We start from the raw sequence: 6,297 nt of genomic DNA, 5'->3' as shown, positions 1-6,297 counted from the left end.
TCAGTTTGTTTCCTGAGATTAAGAATTCCTCATATCAGTGAGGTCATATGATACATGTGGAGTTCTGAGCACTTTTAAACCCACTGTCTGCCATATATTAAACAGTAGAAACTCCTCCTTGGTGGTAGAGGCAGGAACAAAATAAGAGTGAGGGGAAATGCTATTAAACCCTATTTCAGGAACCTGATTAATATTCTAGGATCCCAGAGTTATATCTTAATGCAAGAATTTAAGTTTATGGTTGAAGAATTTGGACATAGTTTTATTTCCACTCATCCCTGTCTGAGGCTATAAATGAGATAGATTATAATTACTCGGTGCAACCATTCTTCAGTAATACATATGAATCCCTAGAGTGCATTGGGTCTGACCTTATGAGGTATGATTGAAATTTCTGATTTTTTGTTATTTTGCTTACTTAAAGTTCAGTAAAACAAAGGTAGCATTCAGTAGCAGCACTAAGCTTTTCAGAAGGTCTTTCCCCAAACTAGTTAGGTCAGTAGCACTGCTGTACAATTTGCTACTGCACAATCAGAGTTTCCAAATTCCAATGCTGGGAATGCCATACATTGAGATGCAATGCATAGCGTACAGGTATGTAAGAAACCTTCCAAGTTGTGAAAGCATTTTCGAAGAGCTAAGAAACCTAACCAAATGGCTGATGGGAAAAAAAAAAAAAGGTCTCCGGCTGGGGGGAAAAAAAAAAAGAAAAGCTATCCAGAGGGAAATGTGCACCGACTAGCATTAATTTATTTGTGAGCCAACTGTTTCATATTAAAAGCAATCAAGATAAAATGCTTTTCGAGGCACCTGGGTGGCTCGGTTGGTTGAGCGACTGCCTTCGGCTCAGGTCATGGTCCCGGAGTCCCTGGATCGAGTCCCGCATCGGGCTCCCTGCTCGGCGGGGAGTCTGCTTCTCCCTCTGACCCTCCTCCCTCTCATGCTCTCTGTCTCTCATTCTCTCTGTCTCAAATAAATAAATAAAATCTTTAAAAAAAAAAAAAAGAGAGAGAGAAAAAAAAAGAGAAAATGCTTTTCTAGAGGACTTAAACAGATTTGGACTCAATTTGAAAATAATTCATTGTGTTAATTTCTTATTAAAATTATGTCCTCCTAACAGAAGGGCAGAGTTTACTCTTATTTCACTAGTAAATTTTTAAAAATTGTGTAATTTAACAATGTAAAGTTGTTTCTTTTTAAATATCCTTAGTTGGTGATGAAATCACAGTGTGACATATACTAGCTGTGGCTGAAGAGTTTCCTCACTTGTATTCTTTAAAATGTTATTTTCTATGAATAATGATTAAAAAAAAAAAGACGTCTGTAATTTTATCCGCAAATACTAGGGCTGTGGGTCAAATGATGCTGAAGGAACACATGAAATTTCTATGTGCTGCTTTTACTTTACAGAATATTTTCATATTTAATGGTAGGCTCTCCTTAAAATATTCAGTATTGATTGAAGTTCTAAAGCTATCTAAATATTCCATTAAAGTTCATCAAAGAAAAATATGAGCACTATAATTTAGTACAAAAAGTAGCTACTAATACATGAAAATTGGCATATCAAAAATGACAGTGATGCAGTTGCTTATAGGAGATAATGTTTTAGAAGTTGCATCAAATGGCTAGCTGTTCTATTTGCTAGGTCAAATGAGACAAGTCCAATTTATCTAATGCTGTTTGTCTCTTACAGCTAAAGGTTTATGTATTAAGGAATGTACAGGTTTGGGCAATGAAGTACCCACACGGGCTCAGAAAGTTAGTGAAAGGCTACCATTTTCATGCCAGGAAAAAGAAGACTTCTTACCAATAGGGAAAATCTACACGATAGTTCGTAAATTACAAGGAAGAAAATTTAAGGTCTGAGAACGAATCCTCTGTCCAGCAGTAAAAGGCAAAACAAAACAAATGAAAGAGATTATCACAGTCAGGAGAGCTTTAACCAGTAATTTAACCAGTAATTTATCCCAAGAGCTCCAAATATTCGAAATATTTAGTTCCTAGGGACTAGAAACTAAAAGGAATAGGAAGAGGGGTATAATAGTTTCATGGTCCTCACACTTTTCAGTGCTGACTTTTCAAATTGCTTTAATTTTTTATTACAGAGGAGCTCAATGGCGGGGGTGGGGGGCATTGGTTGCTGAGTCTGGAGACATGTAAGGTGTGACTTTGGAAAAATCATTTATGCAACGTTGGCCTCTATTGCCTGAGAGGTGAAACAGAGGGTTCTAATGTTCAATGACTCAAATCTTTCTTCTGCTCCAGTATTCTGAGCCTCTTTCTCATTCTAGTACTGTGGCTCCCAGTTCAATGACATGAAGAGGGAAGAGGCACCTCTTTCAAGCTAGGGTTGGTCCAGCAGTCTGAGGTTCCCCAGAGACTCCACATTTACGGTCCAGAAATGGAGAGAAGAAACAGCAGCTGGTGGCAAAGTAATCACTGAAGCAGGAACTTTTAAAAGCATAGAGTACCCCAAACTCAACTTTGAAGGCAGGCAGAGACACAAGGTGACATTATTGTAAGTGATCCCTCGTTCCATATATCATTCTATAGTTTAGATTCAAGGAAGACTCTTTAGATCCCAGCAAGAAAAATTAACCAAATGCTGAGAGAAACTATTCATTACTGAGAACAGATGATGCTTTAAAGAGCTGATTGATTGGCTTACCTGACATCTCATTTACTTTTGTACACAATCATAAAGTAAGAGTTTTCTAACACATTGCTGGTGTGTAAGCCATTAGTTTCCAACTAAACCAGGAGACCTGTTTGAAAAATGAGTCTGAGAAGAACCATTTCAGATTATATCATTTTTTTTCTTGCACTGTACAGTAATATGGCTTCATATTTACCAAACGCATTATCATGTCAGAGCCAAGAAAACTAACAAATAAATTGCTATTCTACCATAAATTCATCTTGAATGAAGGAATCCAGGTGGTCATAAATAAGCATTTTCCCAAGCTTTATTCCTAAATCAAGAGTGAAGTTTGAGATACCCTATAGGGTAGAGATACCCTACCACCTACCTCAATTCAACATGTTTCAAGAGGCTGACGTAAATAAATTGTATGAAAACTACACATCTGTGGCACTCATCGCCTCCCCACGCAGTAAGGCCATGTCCTGTTATGAGATGAGAGAGGTTTTGCAGAGTTGAAAGAAAATTTGCAAATGTGTCAGGGAGCTCAGGTTTTCCTCTCAAGCATGACTGGATGGCACTAAATTATTGGGTCCTTTGTCCCAACACGAGCATCCTTCATGACCTCCATTCAGGCCTCAGAGCTAGTTTCCTTCCTGCAAAATGGTCTTGATATCCCTTTCCAGGAATCTCTCACAACAAGGAGTTGAAATCATAGAATTAGAGTCTGGCCATTCCAGGTTAGGCAACTTCCTCTTGTTCCCTAGAGAAAGGAATGAAAGGTTACTGATAAATGCATCAATTCATCATGAGTGTATATATGAATGGATAGACAGCAATCTTCCTGTGCTCCTTTCAGCAGCACATATATTAAAATGGCAACAATACAAAGATTTGCACTGCCTGTACAAGAATGACCCACAAATTCATGAAGCATTCCATATTTTGGGGGTGGTACAGGCTTCCTTTATGGAATGAATAAGTCATGGGAATAAAAAGCACAGCAGAGGGAATACAGTCAATGATGTTGTAATAGTGTTGTATGGTGAGAGATGGGAGCTACATTTGTGGGGAGGATAGCATAACATATAGAGAAGTTGAATCATTATATTGTACACCTGAAACTAATGTAATGTTGTGTGTCAACTATACTCAAAAAGTTAAAAGAAAAAGAATCTCCTTAAATCCTCTGAATTTAGAATCCTCAATAGCTCCATGTTCTTACCTAACCCTGCTCCTGTGTAAATGAACTAACAAGTAATTTAGAGCTCCATCCCTGAGAAGCTGCTGAATCAAAAAGGACGCATTTAAACTTAATTGCTCCAAATCCTTACCACCCCCCCCAACTACTCCACTAACAGGGATACTGACTAGGTGAAACTATTAAGAGAGATTATATGAATATAATAACATTGATCTCAACGTCTAGATGAAATCTTAATCTCTCAGAAATATTTTTCACTCAGGCTAGAATATGCTGGATCTCAGTGGATGTCAACTCTTCAAGACAAAACAAAAACAAAACAAAAATGTTTCATTCATTTATTGTTTTTTAGTCTGTGGCAGTTTCAAAAAAAAAAAAGATTGGAAATTCTCTGATACTGCTACTATGGAGGAATCTGCTCTGTGCCCTCCTCTTCCCCTTGAATAAGGGTAAACCAGTGACTCACTTGTAACTCATAGAATGCAGAAGTGACTCTGCCTGACATCCAAGGCTGGATCAGAAAAGATAACACAGCTTCTGTCTTGTTTACTGGTACACTCGTACGTGGGGCCTTGAACTGCCATCTAAGTAGTCCTATTACCCTCAGAGTGTTATGCTGGAGAGCCCACGTGTAGTCACTTTAGCCAAGAGCCCAGTGAGGGCTCAGCAAACAGCCAGCAATTCACATTCACTTGAGTGCAACATATTTGACATTATGCCCAGTTGGTCCTTCAGATGACTGCAGTCCCAGCAACAGCTGACTGCGACTACGTGAGACTCCCCAAGAATTGCCAACATGAGTCCGTCTTAAATTCCTGATTTGCGAAAAAATTCTGAACAAAAAGAAAGTGGTTATTTTAATATGGAAAGTTTTGAGGTACTTTGCCACATGGCATTTGTAACCAAAAGACAATTTTCCTGAAAAGATTTAACGCAATTTACAAAGGTAGAAAAACAATAGGGTGGCATATATTAATATTTATTTTCATCATGCCATGCTTTTCATTTTTGGATTTAATGATCATATAACTTTTAGAAATGCAAATGGAAATATTTTGCTTGTCACTGGATATCAATAAAGTAACATATAGTATATAATGTATAACTTACCAAGATGTACTTATTGCCTAATTTGTTTGCATATTTATTGGATGACAAATATAAGGATATATTCTTTCAAATTAAACTATGATCTTCATATGAATCTTTTATTTTAACTGGGGTAAAATTTACATACAGTGATTTTATATAGAAAACTTGATGAGATATGACAAGTGGGACAGCCCCATAATTAATAGGCCAACAAAGATATGGAATATTTAAACCACTCCAGAAAGTTCCCTGTGCCCCCTTTGCGGTCAAACCCTACCCACCACAGGTAACCAATGTTTTGTCTATTATCATAGAGATTAATTTTGTCTGTTCTAGAATTACTATAAGTAGACTCATACTGTCCATATTTGTATAGCTCATTAATACGTGTTCTCAGTAGAGGTATCATCCCCAAAGAAGTGAAAATTGGTTCTTGGTAATGGGTGAAAAAATCTTGGGTATTACAATGGTGAATGACACCCTAAATTTCAACCTTACCTGACAAAATCTTTATTCAAGATGTAATTTCTCTCATTATGGAGAATTTTAATTTAACTTTCTTCTGGGAGAGGGGAACAATAATAAAAAAATGTCAAAAAATGCTGATCTATAGTTAACTGAAGTCATATAGCAAGAGTCTGCCAAATTTGTTCTTTTGCAAGATTCTTTTGGCTATGCTAAGTCCTATTCTTTTTCATATAGAATTTAGAATCTCCTCAAATTCTATAAAAAATAATTTTGAGATTTTGTTTGGCATTATAGTGACTCTGTGAATCAATTGGGAGATTGATATTGAAATGATACTGAGTCTTCTATTCCATGAACACAATCTTTCCATCTAAGTCTACTGTAATTTCTCACAGCAATGTTTTGAAGTTTTCAACATATAAGACTTTCATTTCTTTTTTTTAAAGATTTTATATATATTTTTTAATTTTTTAAATTAACATATAATGTATTATTTGTCTCAGGGGTACAGGTCTGTGATTCATCAGTCTTACACAATTCACAGCACTCACCATAGTACTTACCCTCCCCAATGTCCATCACCCAGCCACCCCATCCCTCCCATGCCCCTCCACTCCAGCAACCCTCAATTTGTTTCCTGAGATTAAGGGTCTCTTATGGTTTGTCTCCCTCTCTGGTTTTGTCTTGTTTCATTTTTCCCTCCCTTCCCCTATGATCTTCTGTCTTGTTTCTCAAATTCCTCATATCAGTGAGATCATATGATACTTGTCTTTCTCTGACTGACTTATTTTGCTTAGCATAATAACCATCTAGCTCCAACCACATCATTGCAAATGGCAAGATTTCATTTTTTGATGGTTACATAATATTCCATTGTATATATATACCA

At 36.8% G+C, this 6,297-nt stretch overlaps 1 long non-coding RNA gene and 1 other non-coding gene across 2 annotated transcripts; one reads left to right on the top strand and one right to left on the bottom strand.

Moving 5' to 3' along the window:
* Positions 1-1,792: 1,792 nt before the first annotated feature.
* On the bottom strand, positions 1,793-5,956 carry LOC145718228 (uncharacterized). The gene is made up of 2 exons (XR_014141666.1): positions 4,535-5,956; positions 1,793-3,407 (listed from the first exon to the last, which is right to left on the bottom strand). It is a non-coding gene; the product is annotated as an uncharacterized LOC145718228 (long non-coding RNA).
* Positions 3,491-3,592, top strand: LOC115938402 (U6 spliceosomal RNA). Its single transcript, XR_004073525.2, has one exon. It is a non-coding gene; the product is annotated as a U6 spliceosomal RNA (small nuclear RNA).
* Positions 5,957-6,297: the final 341 nt, after the last annotated feature.

Source organism: Leptonychotes weddellii, unplaced genomic scaffold (assembly GCF_054177405.1).
Source record: "Leptonychotes weddellii isolate Sample4059 unplaced genomic scaffold, ASM5417740v2 HiC_scaffold_12344, whole genome shotgun sequence".
NCBI classification, from domain to species: Eukaryota; Metazoa; Chordata; class Mammalia; order Carnivora; family Phocidae; genus Leptonychotes; species Leptonychotes weddellii.
The sequence above is the reverse complement of the archived record's forward strand: the minus strand, read 5'-3'. Positions and strand labels throughout refer to the sequence as shown.